This window comes from Tamandua tetradactyla, chromosome 18, assembly GCF_023851605.1.
Source record: "Tamandua tetradactyla isolate mTamTet1 chromosome 18, mTamTet1.pri, whole genome shotgun sequence".
In the NCBI taxonomy this organism is placed as follows: domain Eukaryota; kingdom Metazoa; phylum Chordata; class Mammalia; order Pilosa; family Myrmecophagidae; genus Tamandua; species Tamandua tetradactyla.
In genome coordinates this window covers 47481030-47503443 of record NC_135344.1, presented here as the reverse complement: position 1 = coordinate 47503443, position 22414 = coordinate 47481030, and the positions used below count along the sequence as shown (strand labels likewise).

The 22414-nt window shown below is 43.3% G+C and overlaps 1 long non-coding RNA gene across 1 annotated transcript in view; it reads right to left on the bottom strand.

Annotated features, from left to right (window-relative positions):
* Positions 1–2772: 2772 nt before the first annotated feature.
* Positions 2773–22414, bottom strand: part of LOC143662155 (uncharacterized) — a 55515-nt gene continuing 35873 nt past the window's right edge. The window contains exons 2-4 of the long non-coding RNA XR_013165184.1: positions 4446–4619; positions 3988–4131; positions 2773–3175 (exon numbers count right to left, since the gene is read on the bottom strand). This is a non-coding gene — a long non-coding RNA (uncharacterized LOC143662155). The remainder of the gene's footprint in view (positions 3176–3987; positions 4132–4445; positions 4620–22414) is intronic.

Here is a 22414-nt window from a genome sequence, read left to right as displayed (position 1 = left end):
CCCAATTACAAGTCTGTAGAAATGTCCAACCTAAGGCATCCAGGGAAAGATACCTTGGTTCAAGAAGGCCAATGAAGTACAGGGTTTCTCTCTCAAGTGGAAAGGCACATCGTGAACACGGTCAGGGTTCCTCTCTCATCTGGAAGGGCATATGGTGAACACAGTATCATCTGCTAGCTTCTTCTCCTGGCTTCCTGTTTCATGAAGCTCCCTGGGAGGTGTTTTCCTTCTTCATCTCCAAAGGTCGCTGGCTGGTGGACTCTCTGCTTCTCGTGACTATGTCGTTCTGCTCTCTCCAAATCTCTGAATCTCTTTCATTCTCCAAAATGTTTCCTCTTTTATAGGACCCCAGAAACTTATCAAGACTCACCCAAATGGGTGGAGACATGTTGTCACCTAATCCAGTTTAACAACCATTCTTCATTAAATCACATCTCCAATATGTTATTGTTCAGAAAAAAAGAAGGAAAAAATGTTGATTGTGATGATAAAAAAATTATTTAAGTCCTGTAGCCTCCTACATTCTGGAGCAGCTAGAAGGAAAAATATGAGAGGATTGTATGGTAGCCCATGACAAACTCTGGGAGCTGTCCTGTAACCACTTGTTGAAGAGTGCTCTGAAAACTATTGCTTTTTTGTTTCTTTGCTTTGCATATATGTTATACTGCACAATTTAAAAAGTTGAAAAATAAATAAATAATTGAACAATTACTTTCCTAACTTAGCTAACAATTTGCTCATTTAAAAAACAAACAAGTTTGATTAATAATTTAACAAGTTATAAAAATAAATGCTTACATTTTCTCAGATTTTTATGCACTTTTGAGTTTCAGATGACAGACTAAAGTTAAAATTATACCTGTTGTAACTTCTATCTGGTACACAGTCACATCACACAACTTATCATGTGAATTCAACACATTCATACTGGTCCTCAGACTCTTTGAAATGAGCCCACTTTCTTGTGCTGAATAAGTGTGGCAATGTCAAGTGCTGTAAAAGTTTCTCGATGCTTACTCTCAATTTCTATGCTTATTTCCTCACGGATGGGGAAAAAACAGATTATGAACCAACATGGGTCCATGGTAATTTGAATAGCACTGCACTGTGCTATTCTCCCTACTTTTGTGTGTATGTTCATTTTCTGTTTCTGCATAACAAATTACCACCGACGTAGCAGCCTAAAGCAACATACATTTTTTTATATCGCACAGTGATCCCAGCATGCATAGCTCAGGGTCTCACAAGGCTAAAATAAAGGTGTCCAGTGGGCTGGTGCTTGGTGGAAACAGGGTCCTGCTCCAGAGACCTTTCTCCTTTTAGCTTTGCTACACTTTCTCTCCAGGTGTGTGAAAAGCTGGCTGCCCTTCTGTCTATATTGCCTCTTCCTAACCTTTTTTCATCTCCAAGCAATTGTATGCAGACCTTTTGGCAGAAATGCTGTAGTTGGATTTCAGAGCATTCGTTTTTCAAGGTTTGCATAACCCAGGGATGAGCCCCACTATGGACTTCCTGTGAGGGCGCATCTTGAGTGTGTCGTCCCAGTGGAAGGTAGAGAGATTAATTTCAGGATCCAGCTGAAGGGGAGCCCAGCATTGCTAGGATGGGGGTGGGAACTCTCAGCCGCTCCTCTCTTCTCCAGAGGGGCTAGCCGTGGCCAGGAAACGCTGCGCCACACCGCTGCCCTTGCCTCAGGCAGCCCCGGCAGCGCTGGAAATGACCCAGTACATCCGCTGCGCAGCCCTAACAGCAGTAGGCCTGTGCCATGCACACCAACAACCTCACCCCATTATCCCAGATGCTCCTAGGTTTCAAGCAGGTCTTTCTAAGATAAAAAAAGAACATGAAATTTTATATTTTGGGATCATTATTAGTATACTAATGAAGACCTAAATGTATTTGATGCTGCAGGGATAAAGAATGTTTGATTTTCTACCTTTGGATTTATTGCTACTGCTACCTTTGCCCATTTTTTACCCTGCATGTTTAAAGTAATGTCTTTTCTGTATTTTTATGAGTACTGAGACTTTTAATGTATCTCGGGGCTGAGCGCAGCGCCTGGGCCAGTGACTCTCCAAACTGTCACCTTCAAGAGCCACAGACACACGTCGCGTTTCCAGGAACTTCTGTTTCTAACAATAGACCATGACATCTAACTTGCTATGCCCTTGATCCCATTACAACCAGAAGCCTTTCATCTTGTTTCCAGCATTATTGCTAGAGAGGGTCCTAGCCCTCAAAAATGTTAAATATGCCGTATTAGTCACTTCCTTTTCCCCCACCTTACAGCTTGCTTGCCCCATGGGGCTGATCCATGGGACCCCTCCCAAGCCGTCCCATGAAGAGCAGGCATCAAACGGGCCCAGGAGGGGCGCTGAACCAGGGTTTGGGGATTGGCCCAAATGTGCTGAGGAGTGTCAGGCCTGCAGAGGTTGAATCATGCAGAATGGTGCTTGATCATATTTTCAAAGGAGTTTGTGAGCCAAAAATAGGTTTGACTGTCCTAAAAACCAGATGACCCAGAGTCTCTGCCGCCGGGCAACTTCCCCCTAAGAACAGTTCCTGAAGTGACCAGGGAAAAGAATTGGCAGAATTTATTATCTTGGGATCAAATTTCTTCTTGCTTGTCCTTAAACACGAGCTTTAGTCATGTAGGAACTGTCAGGCTTTGGAATATTATAATGAACAGGAATTTCCAGAGCTGTCACAAAGAAGTCTTATGAGTAATGAAATCAATAATATCTATGCTATGTTACCAGTTATTGTTAATACTCTTTAATATAGAATTACAGTAGCTGATTGTTTAAGAAAAATTGAAAACATCTTGAAAATAAAAATAAGAAAGAGCAGCTTTTGTAGGTGTAACAGACCAGTAGTGTCACATGAACCTTCTTTCCGTCACATTGGTGCCAGAGAGTTAGGAGGCCAAGGGGAATGTACAGAGCCCCTAGATTTTGGCTGAGTCTTTTGGAGATGAAATGACGAATGCTGAGACGCATGAAGAGGGTGATGGGCAAATTTGTCTTCAGGGAAGCAATGGTCCCCACAGTCTATTGATCAGTGGCTTTAATGCTGTTAGAAGACTCCAAATAAGGGCTCCTGGAGTCTATCTTTAGCCTTATTTTGGCAACATTTTCAACAAAAACTTTAACGGTTCTCCTATTTTCTGACACAACTGTTGGGAGGAAGAGACAAAGTGATAGAGTCAAAATGTAGGATTATCTTGGGATTCAGGAATGTCAAGTCAACACTAAAAAAGATTCACTTCCACAAGGGTGGAGGGCAGACTTTACAGAGACAGCCCCGAAATCATCTGCAGATTGTGGGTGGGGACGATTTGGGGAATCTTGTGTAAAAGAGACCTGGTGATCCCTGTCAAGGTCAGGCCCAACGTCAACCAATAGCGTGACGTGGCAGATAAAAAGATGCGTCCATCTGGGACTACAGTCATGCTCTCCAGCAAACAGGAAACCGGCCTGCCTAGAGGTTTTACTCCCCAGCCTCCTCACTGACCTCGCAGCACTGGCCTCCTGTTCCCCTCCTGCTTGGCCCTTGCAGCCAGCTCCATCATCTTGTGTGCTGGGGTCACTCCTACGTCCTATGCCCAGCCCTCCGTGACTCCCCACGGCTTTCCAGATCAGTGAAAGCCCCAACACCTTCCCACCGCGTACCAGATCAATACAAACCTTGGCCAAAAAATCTGGGCCTGATAGTTAAAGCCTCTGTATTTGGCTAGCTCCTCTTTCCAGCATTCTCCTCCCAACTCGCTCTACTTAGTTCACTCTAATTTAAGATCTTACCATTCCCTGAATATTTCCCAGTTTTTTCTACCCCTAATAGAATGCCATCTCCCTCCACAGTCTTCCGGTTTACCTGCTGACGGTTCTGGGTCCTCTTCCACCCCTCCTTACCACCTCCACCTCAACCCCCACCACCCTGCCACGTAAGCTCCATAACTACTTTTGCCCTTCTTTTATGCATATATACGTTTTATCATTTCTGATTTGTGACTGTTGGGGTTTCTGGGTGGGGCTCTGGTGCTCTATGATGGAATTGGGCAAAAGGTCCCAGGAACGCCTGTGCCGTGCTTCTCTTCCTCCATTCTCCTCATGTGGTCTCAGCCTGAGGAATCTATTTATAAAGAGCAAGAGCAGAATGAGAGTCAAGTACAATTTAATTAGATGTGAACCTAAGCCCTTGAGCCACAAAACAGTCTCAACTAATAAAATTAAATTAGAATAGGTAATTTGGCTCAAAGTCAAAGTGGGACTCTCATTCTTCCTACCCTCACCCGAAGTGCAGAGGGAAAAGGAGGGAGGGAGGGAAGAAGAAAGAGGAAGGGGGAGAGAGAGAGAGAGAATGAGAGAACAAGTGAGGAGGTAGTCCACAAGAGCCCTGCATCCACTCAGGTAAGACAATTGAAGGAGAAATGGCGGACGGCTCACCTGCCTCTAGCTTCCAAGACTTGCCTTGCTGTGGAACAGGAAGATGGGAGACACAGCCACAGTGGGTGAGGATCTTTTGCAGATGCAGTCACTGCATCCTCCGGTAACGTATGGCCCAATGACTGGCCTAGATTCCAACTAACCACAGGAGCAACTCCCCCTCTAAAGGGCAGACTGGGGTGGGGCAGAAACAGAAGCACAAGAGAGAAGCTATGGGAACTTCTGAAGGGCAGGAATATTATTGCATACATTTGCAAATTATCTGTTTGTAATTCCATGTGCCTGGCACATGATACTCAACCAACATTGTAGAACTGAATTTGTGTTTTACAATTTAAGGCTGGCTTGGCTCCTTTTATCCAGGGTATGACAGATGAGTAAAAACTATGGATAAATAAACAAATAAATAATAGGGGAGATAAAGGGTAAAATAAATTGGGTAGATGGAAATACTAGTGGTCAATGAGAAGGAGGAGTAAGAGGCATGGTATGTATGAATTTTTTCTTTTCATTTCTTTTTCTGGAGTGATGTAAATGTTCTAAAAAAAGATCATGGTGATGAATACACAATTATGTGATGATATTGTGAGCTATTGATGGTATGTACACCATGTCTGGAATATATGTGTGTGAAAATTTCTCAGCAAAAGTATTTTTTTTTAAATAAGCTTAAGGATTAGAGCAGTTGAAGAACTGTGAAAAATGGCTAAGTGACATTTCAAAAAGTAGAGTGACCTCCCAGTAATGGTTTCTAAAATGCCTCTCTTCCTGTCATCCCCTTTCTCCCACTAGTTTTTCTTACCCCTCCATAGCTCAAGCACATTTTCAATCTAAAAAATAGTTGATTTTATTATCTAGGGAGAAATAATTTGGTAAATATTTTTCCCCTGTGCATCAACGATCCTTCATCCCTGAGCCAGATGGAAAATGAAAGAAGAAAAGGAAGCTCACAATAATTTTTAAGAACCTGCTCTGCAATAGGAACATTTCACATAAAGCATTTCATTTAATCCTCTCCATAACATTTTAAGGAAATTGAGAGCCCCATGTATATAGATGAGGAACTGAGGCTTGGTGGGGTTAAGAAATTTGCAAGCAATCACACAGCTGGAGTACTTGGAGAGGATTCTAGCCCAGTTTCCCCTCCCCCCAAATCCACATTTTTCTCTGTTTTTCCTGGAGAAACACAGTACTGAGTGAAGCAAAAGCATCCCAGAGAACCATATTCAGTACCGTATTATTTTTATAAAGTTTAAAACCAAAACTATACCATACATTGTTTAGGGATATATGCAAATATGATGAAACTATATTTTATAAACGAGGGAATGACTACAATCAAAATTTAGGATGTAGGAGGGTGCGAGGATAGTTCAGTGGTAGAATTGTCTCACCTGCATGCGGGAGGCCCGGGTTCAATTCCCAACCCATGCATTTCCAAAAAAATAAACAAACAAAAAATTCACAAATGGTGCTGCAATAACAGGATACTCATATGGGAGAAGAATGAAATGTGACCGCCGCCGTACAGCATACAAAAAAAAGATTAAAAAAATTTTTTTTTCGGATGAAGGGTCTTTCCGGGCAGCTGAGATGAGGAAGAGAGTGGACTCTAAGAGGCTGTTGGCAGTGTTCTAGTCAACACTAAATTCCTGGCATGGTGGGCTCATGGGAGTTCATTTGGTTATTAGTCTTTATAACTTACCTTATGTAAGTTATACGCTTATGTAAGTCAGATGTTCCTTCGAGAGAGAACCTGTAATGGGTGCCCGCCGGCGCCTTCAGGACTGACCACGCCCCCCGGCAAGGCCCCGCCCTCCCCTGGCGGCTTTCAGCCAATGACTGAGCATGGTGGGTGGATATGGGGTTCCGGCGTTCCTGTCCAATGCGGGACCCTCTGATGGGCGCTGGGGCTCCTCATCTACCAGGCAGAGACTCAGAATCGCTCTGCAGTCTGAGGCTCTTCCTTTCCCATCCTCGGTCCTTCCCTCTCTCCTTTCTCAGGTGTCAGGACCAAAGTTCTCTCTTGCTCACTCTTGCTCCCTCTCCCTTAATCCTTCCCAGATGCCTCTCTACCCCCCACCCCGGCCCCAAATCTCTTGCGCTGCCAACTCCATCTTGGTGTCTGCTTCCCCGAGCACCTGTGCTCTCCTCGGGAAAGAGGGGGAAAGCAGGGGAGGTTGAACTTGTGCCTTCTTTTCCTCTCGGGATCTCTCTAGGCGGGCACTCAGTATTCCTCCAAGGCCAGGCCCCTGCCTGCCTGACTCAGGACCAGGGCGCAAGTCATCTGCGTCTAGAATATTTCCTTTTCCACCCCAAGCCCCACCCTTCTCTGCCTCTTTGGAAAATTAACTCCTAATCCTTTAAGGTCTCTTGGTGGTTTGAAGCATATGTGCCCCAGAAAAACACATTGTTAAACTTAATCCATCCCTGTGGGTGTGAACCCATTGCAAGTAGGACCTTTAGATGAGGTTACTTCACTTAAGGTGAAGCCCAGCACAATTAGGGTGGGTCTTAATCCTATTAATGGATTCCTTTATCAGCAGAATGAAATTCAGGCAGAGAGAGAGAGAGAGAGAAGGCCACAGAGGCAGCAGCCAGAAGCCGAGCATCAACAGAGCGTGGACGGAAAGGGAGAGGCCAGGATTTGCTGCCGTGTGTCTTGCACGTGACAAGTGAGGGACCACAGATTGTCAGCCTCCAACCCCAGGACACCACAGTCTTTGAGGAAAAAGCATTGCCTTGATGATGCCTTGATGTGGCATTTTTCCTAACCTCAAAACTGTGAGCAAATAAATTCCTATTGTTTAACCTGAAAAGCAAAAAGAAAAAGAAAAAAGAAAAAAAAAAGACTGGTATTGACAAATTTGAGTTAGTCCAGAATATGGTATCCAAAATGGGGAGCAAAGTGGCAGATGTACAAGGTGAGCAGGATTCAGGGCATTTCTAGGAGTGAGATGGGTGTTTCTATAGTCCAGTAACAGGGAAGAATGAGGACTAATGATTAAGGGGCATTACCCAGTCGTGGTTGAAGACTCTAACAGCATGAGGAAGACATTTCCAACAGTCAGCTCGTCAGAGGAAAGGCTGCTCTGAGAGGCTGCGTGACCTTAGAGCAACACAAAGGAGAGTCTGATGCTTAGCTGGGAATTAAACTCAAGAGCTTTCAAATCTGGGTCTACGAAACAAGTTCATATGGGATTTGAGAGAGAGATAGGGGATGACTTATTCAAACATTCTGTAACCAGATTTGCATTTTTAAAATCCCATTTAAAAAAAATTCTATTTCTTTTTTTAATCCACTCTGCAGATAATACATTTCGAGGACACTGCACACACCACATGCTTAATTATGTTGTATTAGCACTGGGTCTTTAGAGTCAAATGTAATCAGTTTCTGGAAATATTGGGTGTTTTACCATTATGTCCTGAAATTATTTATATCCAGGCTAGAATAGATTGAACATTTTTTTTTCTCTCTCTCAAAGTTCAAGGTTATCTATTATTTTGAAGTTGGTAACAAGCTTTATTTATAGGGCTATAGCTGGCATTTTACTGAAAGAATGTTGTACCAAGTATGAATGTAGGCTTCGGTTAAAGGCCAAATTTTACTGAAAATTTTATTGTTTTCTAGCAAAAGGTTTGTTGCAAAAGTAACAAATCCAAAACAGTTTGGGACAAATGATAGGCTGGATGTATTTAAATATATGAACTAAGCCCACTATCTGAAGCCTAAGAGAATGCTGGGTATTTGTAATTTCACAATTGGGTGAGTGCTATTTTAATTAGTAGGATGAACTTGCGAATTTAGTCCATTTAATTATGGAGAAAATAACTGCATTTTGTTTGTTGCATATTTTGTTGTGATTTAAATTTACCAGAGAAAAACCATCCATGGAAGGTATTTTAACATGTTTCAGAATGTCTTAATGACATTTGGTTAAAAAAAAAAAAGCTGTATTTTGTATTTAAAATTGTGTTATATTTCTTTATCACAAGCTGAGCCGGGTTTGATTAGAATCAGCCTGTTATAAATCAGAAGCTTCTGCCACAATATGTCAAAATAAAATAACTGTAGAAAGACTGTTTATTAACTTGAGCCTCTTCTTTATTAGTCATTTGCCACAATTTTATTTTATAGTTTCATTTCGTTCAAATCCTCTCTCCCACAAAAATATTGACAATTTCTAACACTTCATATTAATTTGTCAAAACAAGCTTATACAACAACCCTAAACCTGTGCTGACAGAGATTGGTGGTAAGGGGTGGGGTGGAGCCAACATACCGTTATCCTGCACTAAAATATCCAGCCCATCTCTTTTTTTTTTTTTTTTTTTTTTAGAGAGAGGGAGGAAGGGAAGGAAAGACAGAGAGAAGGAAGGAAAGATGGAAGGAAGGAAGGGAAGAAGAAAGGGAAACATCTTTAAACATTTTCTTGTTTTATTATATTTTGTTTGTTTGTTTGTTTCTTACATGGGCTGGGGCCAGGAATCGAACCGGGGTCCTCCGGCATAGCAGGCAAGCACTCTTGCCCGCTGAGCCACCGCGGCCCGCCCCATCTCTTTTTTTAAGGCCTATTGAGCACCTGCTATGTGCCAGGCCCATCCTGAGCTGGTGGTACTGGGCAAACAGCAGAGCCTGGGTTCCTAGCTTCAGGAACCCACAGCCCGATGGCAGAGACAAACTTCGGAAGAGTCATAGCATGACGATGCAGGATAGAGATGGCGGGATGGGAGAGGGCGCCAGCCAGCCAGCCTGAGAGAAAGTACAACATTGGGGTATCTTTTTTTTAAACGTTTTTATTGTGAAATATATATGCAAAAAAAAAAAGAAACAGCAATAATTTTCAAAGTACACTCCAACAAGCAGCTACAGAACAGATTGTATAATTTCGTTTATGTTACCGTTCTCCAGTTTCAGGGTTCTCCTTGCAGCTGCTCCAAAACACTGGAGCTAAAAGAAATATCGGTCTAGTGATTCAGCAGTCACACTCATCTGGTAAATCCTATCTTCTCTGTATACTCCTTCTCCAGCTCTATGAGGATCTTTGGGCAATGCTCCTCCTAACTTTTTCATACTGAAAAGGAGTGTTGATAATATAGGATGGGGGAAGAAATCAGTTGATATTCTTGGAGAGCTTGGCCCCTCTGGCTTTTAGAATTTATCTACTCTAGATATTGGGGTATGTTTTTAGAAATCTCTTTACTTAGGGTCCTTTGCTAGGTTTAATTAAGTTAAAAGCAATACAGTACATTTAGATACCTTTTTACTTTATTTTATTTATTTATTTTTTTGTATGCTGTCTGGTAGAATCACATTTCTTTCTTTTCCATGTGAGTATCCCTTTAGTGTAGCACCATTTGTTGAATTTTTGTGTGTCTTGCTTTGCTTGTTTCTTTGTTTTGGGGAAGTGCATGGACTGGGAATCAAACCTGGGTCTCCTGCATGGCAGGCAAAAATTGTCCCACTGAAAAACTCTTGCACCCATCCTTTTTATTTTTAAATAAGAAATATCATATTTGACCTGTGAAAATCCATCAATTGGTATGTTTTTGCCACCTGCCCCCACCCCAGAACTTTTCTCAACCCCCTTAAGCAAATCTAACTGATTTAAAAATATTTCTTTACGTGGATTTTAAGTGGAATATACTGGTTAATTAAATTTTCCAGATAGATGAGGACTAATCCATTTCACTCCCAAAGACTCCAAAGCTCTCCTTTCTCCTTCTGTGACTTCCATGTTTAGAAATAAATGTTACGATCAAGAAAGGGAGACCTGAGGTGGCTTCTGAGATAGTTGCTTCTGGAAATGGGGGCTCAGACCACCTGCCGCAGCCACTCAGAGCCCCTGTTGAGGGCTGGGTTTCTGGCCCCCTCGGAGACTAGCGAGGACCCCCAGGCAGTGGCTCCAGGGACCCCCGGGCAGTTGGAGCTCAGCCCATCCACGAGGCCTCCAATCGCCTGCAGCCAGCCATTTTCATCACCACCTTTTAAGATTAATTCTAGCAACACGTTTTCTAAATGTGCCTGTGGCTTGCTGCGTGCATTCTCTCTTTTAGAGTCAACTCAGTTTCGGCCATTTCCAATCAATCGTAGCTTTTGCAGCCTCGCCAGCGTTCATAGCCTCCCCACCTTCCTGTCTGAGGTGGAGTAGCTTTGGGGAAAGAGATTGTTTCCTATCCTCTTACTTCACCCCCCACCCCAGAATTTTTCTGTTAAAGTAGTAAGGAAAACGGTTGAATTTATATTCTTAGGGTGTCTTTTCCTAGTTGTGTTAGGGCCATAATTAGTGATCTGATGGCAAAAGAAATCCGTATTTGGCAACACATGAGGTGTCAGATATTCCAGCTGTAAAACTACACCCTTGAGGTGAGAAACTTGACCCAAGATGGGGTCCCGTGGGAAACCCTCTGCATGCGGGCAGGACTGCTCCAGAAGGCCCTTGGAGAGGCCCAATGTCACCAAACCTTGCACTCCTCCCTCTCCTCACTGTCCTTGTCCCCTGGGGCAGGTCTCACCTCTTAACCTGGTGAAGAGAGGGAGGTTTTTAGATTGAGATTTTTATGCCTCCCTATCAAATTGCCCCAGTAAAATGCATAAATAAGAGATGAGTCATGGGGATAGGAACCACATGTAACTCTGGATGGCATCCCTAAAGGAATAAGTGTCAAGATGGAAGAACTCAGGGAGATGAAGAGGAAGAGGCACCATTGGGAAAATGAAATGATGCTGCTGGACTTGCCCCCCTCATCACATCCCCAAAGACCACCACCCTCCATGTGACTCATCCCTGACCTCACAGGCCTGTCCACACTGCTTCCACAGTGCTCCCTGCCCTTCCAGCTGCTCAGTGGGGTCACTGACTCCTTTGTATTTCTTATTCCACACTCAACCCAGCAACAAATCCAAGCGGCTCTACTGTCTCACCACCTCCCCTGCTCTCACTCTGGTCCAAGCCATTTGCACCTTTTGTCTGGATTATTATAATAACTTCTGAATTTGTCTCCCTGCTTCAACCTTGGGCGTCTCCATGCCATAGTCTATTTGGTTGGGCAGCCAGATAATTGCAGCCAAATAAGTGAACTGGTCTCATTGAGAGCTATCAGGTTGAGCCTAGCCCAAATTGCTGACCCATGTTTCAGTGCCTGCCTAGAAGTCAGATCACCAGGAAAATACTTGTAGTCAAACAAACTTAGCTTTATTTAACTTATTGCAGCAAGAGAGAGTATATGCCAGCAGGACCAGTAAGAGGGAATTGGGAGGGGCTTTTTACAAACTCTGGGGGTCTACTGAGAGATTCTATAAAGGGCTCAGAGGACAGTTTTTGCTGGGGTGCTGGCAGGAAGTGGGAGCAACTTGGTGACTGGAACTCTTGGTAATTTTTATCTGTGAGGCAGGAGGGTTAAAATGGGACTAGATTTTTCATTGGTAATGCATGTTTGCTGGACAAAGGGGATTGTCTAGTTATTGGGGGGGTGTTTGCAGAGTTTGCAGAAACTCTGTAGAGTTTCAGGCATGATCACAAAGTAGTCTTATCTCTGTCTTATTCCATCATAGTCAAAGAATGGCTTTATCTGAGGATTGTTTGTATTCTGTGAAAGTTGCTCATGCACATTCAGGAACACTCCAGCTGCCAGCTGCTGGCTCGTGGGGCCATTTTTTCACTTTCTTGCATGGAATCATGAGCAAAGAAAATGTTTGTCTTAAGCCTCTATGTTTCAGGGTGGTGGTAATTCAGCAATAGATAACTCCTATGGGAACTTTATAATTCCTAAAGTGCTGTGCGTTCTTTCTAATTTCTCTGAAGCTATATTTAGAAGGTCCAAATCAGTGGGATTCTGAGTGGAGGAGGTAGGCAGGTGTGGTCTGTTGAACAGAACGTGCCAAGGACAAAACACGAGAAGAGGCCCCAGAGAGGGGGCCACACACCCGGCAGCAGACGAGGCATGTCTACCTCCTCCTCTGAGCCTGGCTCAGCCTCTTTCAGATGCTACTTCCTAGGACCAAAACATGACTCTCTGTATTCCCTTCCCAGCCCCTCCCTATCCAGAGTCCACTCCTGACTTGAGGGGGCAGCAGAGCCAGGGGAGACTGCCAGGACCTCTTCTTGGTTAACATTTCTGATAGGCATAGGAAAGCCTGTATTTGTGTGTGCATGAGCAGTGCATTCTGTTCACAGAGACCTCTTTGGGTTCAGCTATCATGAATAATAGCAGAGCCTATTTGATTTTCGGTAGAAGGTTTACCTGCCCTTGTTCTTCTGTGTACAGTAAGTGCTGACCCATTTGCGGGAGGTATGACTGGAGAGTAATAATTCTTGGAGAGAAAAATAATAATTTTACCTCATGAATGGCAACAACCCAAGATTGAACTCTGCTGCTTTTTGACCAAGTGTTTTGAACAGAAATCACTGCTGGTCAGACTCGGGCCATAAATCTCCTGAGGTCAGGTGATACTTCCTACAGTCACTTCTTTACTAGCCAAGGTCTTCAGTGAAGTAAACAGAAGAAAGAAGGACAGTAAATCTTATCTTCCTCCTATGAATACTCTATAGGCTATTTCTTACTGACAGTTTAAAGATTGACTCACATTTAACCGACTTCTAGGAGGTATTATTTCACTCAACCACAAGAATGTGTTTTTCCATCACCCTCAAAGCCAAAGGCAGCCACTTCATCAGGATCTGTCAAAGTCAGCTAGAAAAAGATTTGGATGACTGGAAGCAACCACTCATACTGGCTTTATGAAAAGGAAAAAAGGAAATCCTTGTGGGAACACCTATTTGTCTCGGTTCAATTGGTTTTTGAAAAAATACGAATGCACTTGCTTCTTTTGAGGGTGTTGAATTGCATTGTTTAAAATAATGAAAAATGATTATTACTAATCACAGAGGACTTTTTAATTTCAATAGATCCTTCCTTCCTTCTTCCTCTATCAAACTAGCACTGAACCAAAATCACTGGCTAATTGACTCAACCACAATAAACTGGATCATCCTTTCCTGGCTGTACATTTTGTCAGACAATGTCAGTGTCAATATAGAAATGAAATCTATGCTTTGAAGCCACAAAAACTCAGCAAAGTGTTTCTACCCTGGAAAATAATTCGCTGTCCAGATTCTTGGCTCTATCTTCCTCGCTGTCATTTAAGAGGTTTGCATCTCCCTTTAGCCTTGTTTTGGCAATGTAACTCCACCCTATCTCATGGGATTGCACAAGTGAGAGGAATGAGTAATTATTTGCAAAATTGTTTTGAAAGATAAAAAATGATACGCAAACATATTCTCTGTGAAATTTCATAGATTTATTTAATTTGTTATTTCATGAACTCTCACCATGATTATATCACAGTGGGATAAAATGGCAGCAACTTAAAATGCATTCTTCCTACAAGTAGCAGGAATAAATTGTGAGCTCCTGGAGGATAGGAGTCATTTCCCACTCATCCGTATATTCTCTGTGTTAAGTAAAGTAAAATAGCCACATATATTGGGCATTGCCGAAAGGGACCCCTCTCAGAGAGAGGATTTTTCAGAAGACAAAAATGACTGAGCTGCAGGGGCTTTCTGAGACAATGGAATGCAACTTAGAGAACCTCACATAAGCAATACCTGGTAATAAACCAGATTCAGTACAGCAGAGGTAGCTTATCAGACTGGATAAGCATGCCATATCACCCTCTCCCCACTCTATAAAATCCTCCCTCTGTAAAATGGAAATTTAACATCAGCCGGTCAGAACTTTCCCTTATTTGCTTCCTCATTTGCCCGATATAAGCTTCTCTTCTTTTTGGTCCCTGGATGAAGCTCCTTTCCACGTGATGTTTGGGTGCCATCCAATTCGTGAATTATAAACTGGTCAAAAAGTGAAAAAGTCCTATACATATTTTTATACATATTTTTATTGATAAAACTCGAACATTCTTAACATACAAACATTCCTTACATGATCAATGGCTCACAATATCATCACATAGTTGTATATTCATCACAATGATCATTTTTTAGAATATTTGCATCACTCCAGAAAAAGAAATAAAAAGAAAAACTCATACATACCAAACCCCTTACCTTTCCCTCTCATTGGCACAAGTATTTCCTCCTACCCAACTTACTTTAACCTTTGTTACCCCTATTATTTGTTTATTTTTATCCATATTTTTTACTCATCTGTCCATACCCTGAGGGGGAATATCAGACACAAGATTTTCACAATCACGCAGTCACACTGTAAACATTATATCTTCATACAATCATCTTCAAGAAACAAGGCTACTGGAGTACGACTCTACAGTTTCAAGTACTTCCCTTTAGCCACTCAAATACACCATAAACTGAAAAGGGATATCTTAAGAATAACCTCCAGGATATCCTCTCAACTCTGTTTGAAATCTCTCAGCCACTGACACTTTATTTTGTCTCATTTCTCTCTTCCTCCTTTTGGTCAAGAAGGTTTACTTAATCCCTGGATGCCAGGTCCCAGCTCATGCTGGAATTTCTGTCCCACGTTGCCAGAGAGATTCACACCCCTGGGAGTCATGTCCCACATAGGAGGGGAGGACAGTGGGTTCCCTTGCCATGTTGGCACAGAGAGAGAGGCCACATCTGAGCAACTAAAGAGGTTATCTGGGGGTGACTCTTAGGCTTAATTTTAAGTAGGCTTAGCCTATCCTTTGCAGGAAAAAGTCTCATAGGGGTGAACCCCAAGATCGGGGGCTTGGCTTATTGATTTGGTTGTCCCCACTGCTTGTGAGAGTATCAGTAATTCTCCATATAGGAAAGTTGAACTTTCCCCCTTTCTTCTACTCCCCTAAGGGGACCCTGAAAATACTTCTTTATTCGCTATCCAAATCACTCTAGGATTTATCTGGGCATCACACTAATCTGGACAAACCAAGAAAATCCTCATGTCCTATTCAAAATTCCCTATACTTATGGTGTTCAACTAAACTGGCCATACAAGTTAAATTAGGAAATGCATTACCCAAAATATAAATTTTGCACCAAATAAACATCTTTCCCTTTAGTCTCACACAGAAGTTGAAGTTTTAAGATATGGATGATATCATCCTTTATCCAGTCTTCTGATAGACCTTAGACCTATCCAGATCAGTTTCATCCATATCTCTACTCAATGTCTGATCACTTTTTCAACTTTTTAAACCATTCCTGTATGGGGTACTGCTGACTTTCATAGCTTCAGAGTTCTGACTCTGAGTCGCAGGTCTCACATAAATAACTGAAGTTTCTGGGAAAGACCAGGTTATATACAAACAGATCAGTCATCTCAGAATTTAGAATTAACAATTACACCTCTTGAATATATGTGACTATTGTAAGAGCTTACAATCTAGGACCCTTTGCAGTAAGCCCCCAACCTGATAACTCATGCTCTCCACTTTAGTTCACCGAGTTTTTATATTACAGTTGGTCCATATAACTGAGGAATGATAATGTTTGTCTTTTTGTTCCTGACTGTCATGATCAGGTTCATGTGTCAGCTTGGCCAGGTGGTGGTACCCATTTGTCTGGTTGGACAAGTGCTGGTGTGTCTGTTGCTATGAGGACACTTCAGAGAATTAAATCATGATCATGTTGGCTTCATCCACAGCTGATTCCATTTGTAATCAGCCAAGCGGAGTGTCTTTTGCAATGAGTGATGTTTAAACTAATCAATGGAAGGCTTTTAAGAAGGATTCAGAAGAGACCGTCTGTCTTCCTGCTTTGGCCGGTGAGCCTCTCCTGTGGAGTTCATCCAGACCCTCCATCGGAGTTGTCAGCTTCACAGCCTGCCCTGCAGATTTTGGACTCTGTGTTCCCATGGCTACGTAAGACACTATTATAAATTTTATATTTATAGATATGTCCTGTTGATTCTGTTTCTTGAAAGAGCCCTAACTGATACACTGACATTTCATTCAACATACAGTTCTCAAGATTCATTCATTGAGTTGCATGCCTCACAACTTCATTCCTTCTTGCAGAGCCTCAGTAGTCCATTGTATGTGTACACCATAGTTCCCCCTTCCATTCCTCAGTCGTTGTACCCTTAGACCACCTCCATTCATTGTGGATCATGATCACTGCCATAAGAAACACCAGTGTGCAAATGTCCATTCGTGTCCCCACACTCAGCTATTCCAGGCATATACTTAGAAACCGGGTCAGGAGCAGATGGAAACCCCACCCCTATCCTCCTGTGGAACCACCACACTGCGCTCCAAGGGGCTGCACCTCTCATTTCCCTTCCGACAATGAATAGGTACATCTCTTTCTCTGCATTTTCTCCAGCACTTGTTTCTCTCTGACCACTTTTAAATAGTTTTAGTCACACATCATACAATCCAGCCTAAGTGTCTAGTCATGCCTTCACCACCATACTCTATCTGAAAACATTTCCTTTTCTTCCACAAAGAATCCATATACCTTTCCCAATGTCCCCGCCTGTTGACATTCAGTTTTGGCATAATGCCTTTGTTACATTCAGTGGATATATATTACAATGTTACTGTTGACTATAGACCCTAGCTTACGTTGATTGTACTTTTTTCCCATATGCTATCTATTTTCAACACCCTGTAATACTGACATTCCTTTGTTGTTCCACCTGCATGAACATTTTAAAATTTTATACATGATATCTTATCTAATATTTTATTTTAACAACTGTGACACATATCTCCCAAAGTAAGAGCCCCAGGAAATGTTTGCTGAATAGATAGACGGATGTCTTAATGAATGGATGAATAGATGAACCATTGGATGGATGGATGGATGGATGGACAGATGAATGGATGCAGGGCCAAGATGGTATGCACCAGTGAGGACAATCCATATTGTTAGAATATTAGTACTTCCATGTTGCTTGGTAAAGAGCTCTTGCCCTGAGCACCTCAAGTGCCCCCTTACCCTCTGCTGTCCTGGCTGCCCTGGTTTCTCCCCTAGGACCCTCAGGCCTTTCCACAATCTGCCAAATAAAGGATTATCATCTACACGGTGTTCCACGCTGACACACTCCAAGTGGTTGACGCCTGTGCCCCGCTGATTGTGAGATATTCTGCATAACACTCCTGCTTGGAGGGATGACCATCCAATACTGGACTAGTTTTAGGCCTTTGGCCTTAGGGCAAAATTCTTAGTAAATTCTGTGAATGAGATTTAAAGATGTGAGGATTTCCTAAGTGTTATGTTGTCCCCTGAGGTTCCTTAAGGCTTTAATTTTTGTTCAATTTCTTTTCTTTACCATACTTCAAACCTTCCAAGTAATGATTTGTCACATGTGGGGTAGAACTTTTTCCTCAGTGGTTTATTACATTAACTCGATTTCTTAATTGTGTGGGTGCTGGGGATTTCTATGGAGAAAATACGTGACAAATACTTGAATCTAGAGCAGCCCATCATTGCTGTAGCATAATAAAAACTTGGCTGGTCTTTGTCCCTAGTTCCTGGGGAGGTAACCTCTGCACCTTCGGAATTTCCTGAGATGAGAATGATTTTTGTTATTCGCAGAGGGCCCAGGACCATATTCTAACAAAATGACAGACTGGGGCCAGCCACACCTGTAGTCTTAGGGTCGGGGACTGGGCACCCCAGAAAGACCCCACCGTGTGATGAGGGAGTGGAGGTTTGTGAGCCACATCGTATCTTCCCATCCTCTGGGAGGGGAGCGGGGCTGAAGGTTGGGTTCAACCACGTTCTGTGCCTAGGTAATGAAACCCCATATAAACTCGGGATACTCGAAGCTCGAATGAGATCCCACAATTGAAAAGATACATCCCTGTGCTGGAAGGGTTACACCTTCTGACTCCATATGGAAAGGACACCGAAGCTGGTGTTTGAGCCCCAATCCTCACTCCAGACCTCACCCAACATGTCTCTTCTTCTAGCTTCTTATTTCTAGTTTTTTTTTTTTACTACAATAAAACTATAATCTTAAGCATAGCACTTTTAGTGAGTTCTGTGAGTTGTTCTAGTGAATGATTGGTCCCAAGAGGGTGGTGGGAACCACTGACTTTGTAGCCTGTTGTTCAGCAATGCTTGTGGCCTGGGCCCCAGAACTCGCAACTTGTCCTTGAGGGCCATGTTGTAGAGGATGGCTCTTACCCAGTGGGTCTGGTCTGACTCCTCGGAGTTCGAGTAAGAATTGAGTTAGTGCAGTATTTGCAGTTGGAGCCAGAAGTTATTGAACTTTTATAGTTATATTCTAGAACAACTTGTGACAATTGTACATCGACCTTACCAGGCACCGTTCATTTTTTGTCGTGTTTTTGGGAGCAGAGACGTTGGTCTTACATGGGCCTCTTTAAGTGGCTCTTAGCTTCCCATGGCCTCCTCCACTGCTGACCACCACTTGGTATTCTGGGAGTGCTGTCCTCCACAAACACCAGTAATGCCACCGTGCTGGCTTGAGGTTCCTCTTCCCCTCAGTCCCCCACAAAAAGTCTTTGGAGGTTAATGGACCCCCCAGCCCGACACACAAGCATACTTCCCAAAGATAAACAATGCTTTCAGAAGCAAAATTTTCACAATGGTAAGGAAGAAAGTATTTTCCTGAGAACTCCTACCCTACTGGCCCTTTTCAATGCTATGTTGGGGACTAGCTGAGCCCTTTTGTTCATTCTCCTCTTTCCAGACCATACCCAGGGCACACAGGATATGGTTCTTTTCCTCACCCTGTATCAAGCAGCTGAGAGCTTTTGATATCAAACACCACATCAAGGCTTTGAAATCATAAGCTCTTCACCTTGGGCCAGATTAGAGGTCTTGGGAAGGTGGCTTCTCCCCAGTCCATTCTCTGTAAGGGTCAGCCCATGAGAACTTATTCTCAGAGTTGGAAGGCAGGGAGGGGACTCTTCCAGCTCCAGTTCTCTCTGCTGCATGTCACTGTTCCTTAAAAGCAAAAGATGCATCATGTCCTACTTGGAAAACACTTTATCAAAGGGAATTTGCTGTGAGAAGCACAGAAGTTAGCCACCATAATATTCAACTGTAAGAAAGACTGTTATACAGCAAGGGACAGGTAATGAAATGTATCAATTGCTTCTGCATTTGAGATGAGAAAAACATATTAGCTATCACCCTTCAAAACAGAATAGATTGAATGATATCCTATAATTAGCTCCTACTCTTCTGAAACAAAGAATAAAAGAATTGGAATATCTCAATTCCCTCCATCAGAGCATCAGGAGAGAAGCATTGCAGTAATGTCAGGGCAGCCAACCTCAGCAGCATCTGTCAAATTTAAAGTAGAGATTGTCTTCTGTCAACATTATTCTCTGTAACCCTACCATCAGAAAACTGGCTAAATCTTCTCCTTCAAATGTAATATTCCTTTTCATTATCTTTTTTGACAATATATAGTTACTATAGTGTCAAATAGTAATACATGAGAAGAAATAAACTTAACATAGATGAAAGAAGGCTGCAGCGTTTGCTGAATGAATCAACCACATGGATCTCCAAGGTAACAGCAGACTGCTGCAGATTTCATCCTTTCCACCCTATCCCTTCCTGTGTTTCCTGGAGACCCTTTTAACAAAGTCCCCATCTCAGTAAATGTGTTTGTGGATTCCCACGCAGGACCTCACCCCCACCTTCCCACCCCATACCCCCACAACTCCTGTCTGCCCAGATTTGGTTCTATGCATCTATGTTTGCAGGGCTCCGCCCATCCCTGGTGAATGAAGCATCGGGCAGCCTGACCCCCACAGGAGGTGGGGGAGGGAGGACCGCACTGACCTCAGAGCTCCATCTGGCCCCCCTGTCCTGGTGTTCACAGTCTCGGGGGAGGAGAGGCTGGTCCCCTCAGTCTGAGCTGAGACCATCATTGCTGCTCAGGGCTCTCCTTAGTAACAGATATTTTCCATAATCGCAACAAATATAGATTTCAAAAGGGAAAGAAATGTCTTCTGGCTTTAGCACCTGTGAGTGTGGCAGAGAAGGACATAGGAATAAGAACCTTTTCCCTTTTTTTGACGGTTTTGATAGTTTGCAAAGCACTTGGTAACAATTGGGTTCTGTCTAAGAAAGCAGAAATCCCTCTAGGTCTTTGAAAGGAAGAATTTCATATAGGGGATTTGATAACAGGTGATGGGGGGACAGAGGATTTAAACAGGGGACAGTGGGAAAAGGCAGAATTAGTCACAGCAGGAAGCCACTAACAGACCAGGGCCCACGAGACCAAGAGAGCAGGGGGCATTACCTGACCCTGGAATCAGGTCTTCCGGCAGATGCCAAAACGGTGGTAGGACAGCCCAGTGGGAGCTGGCACCACAGGGGATGCTGACTGGCAGATGCTGGAGTCTTGGAAGAAACACAGCCACTGCAGAGATTCAGGAAGCAGAGGCAGAGGGGCTTCTGGGAAACAGGGGCCCTTGTGATCAAAAGAGGCGCGGAGGGAGGGCTCGGAGTAGGTCTAAGGCACATGGGGCACCCAATCTTCCCTTATGCTCTGGTTTATTGACCAGCAAGGCTGAGACCAAAAAGTTAGGTTGCCATCCCAAAATAAACTGCTTATCTCATTAGCCCTTCTGGCACCATCACACCTGTAGGAGATTGAATTTTATTTCCCACAGTAGCCATGTTCAGGTTCCAACACCTAGCTTATGAATTCGAACCCATGTGTAAATTGGACACTTACAGATGCCATTGAAGTGTGCCCAAACTGGGGGTGCAAGGGTAGTTCAGTGGTAGAATTCTCGCCTGCCATGCAGGAGACCTGGGTTTGATTCCCAGTCCACACACTTCTCAAAAAGCAAACAAGCAAACAACAAAAAAGTTCAACAAATGATGCTGCAATAACAGGGGCTCACATGGAAAAATAAGGAAATGTGACCCCACTATACAGCATACAAAAAAAAAAAATGTGCCCAAATGTAATGGGGGTAAGCCTTGACCTAATGTGGCTGAAGTGTGAAGTCCTTCCAAGCAAAAGAAATTGGACACAGAGAGGAAGCCGCAGGGAAGAGCAGAAGCTGGAAGTCAACAGAACCCAGAAGAGAAAGGAGAAGACACAGCCATGGGTATTACCACGTGACATAAAAGCCCAGGACCAGGGAGCCCCAGCAGCCAGGCCCAGAATACTGCAGGCTTTGAAGAGAAAGCAACACCTCGTTGCTGCCTCGTCGACTTTTCCTGGCCTCAAACCACTGAGCCAATAAATCTCCATTGTATGGTGTTCGTTTTAGCAGCCAAGGAAACTGAAACAACATCCTTGGACTAAAGAGTAAGAATGTGCAAAAGGAAGAGCCTTTTCAGATGTGGGGAAACAAGAAAATACCAAAATTCTTTGAATCTTGAACAAAACGTATGGGCCAAGAGGGCCATAATAAGGAGGGTGCTGAGGTTCCTAAGGATGGGGTGAGTATTGGAAGCTGAGAGAAATAGATTGTCTTAAAAGCAGCAGAAATCTGAATTCCCACATTCTGCTAGGGGACCTGGCCTAGAAGAGGTCCATAGTAAAGCAGAGGGAGGGAAATCAGACCGGGGCTTCCAGCCATATAAAGGTGATTTATCATGTACTTGCATTTGACAAACCTATGTTATTTGAACCGCTAATGCTTTGCACTATAATAAAATAATCCTCATACTTCATAAGTCCAGTGGTGGGTGAGATGGGGCAGTGTAATGGTAATGTGTCTGGGCAGGCCTAGGCTAGAAGTCTAACTCTGTCGCTTACTTGCAGTCATTTATATATTATCTAACCTTCCGGGGCTTCTGTTTCCTGGACTTCTGGAAGATGGGATCTGTAATACCTGCTTCACAGAACTGTTGCCAGGATTATATGAGACAATGAACATAAAGCACCTAGCATGGAGCCTGGGTCCCATAATGTGCTCAAATAATGTGGTTCTGGTCTGCAGGGAAGGGAATCCTCTCGCAGCCCCGGCAGGACCACCCATCGACAAGATTCCCAGATGCTCTGATCCCAAGCTGTACCCGTAAGAACCACAGCAAAGATAGCCTCCTTAC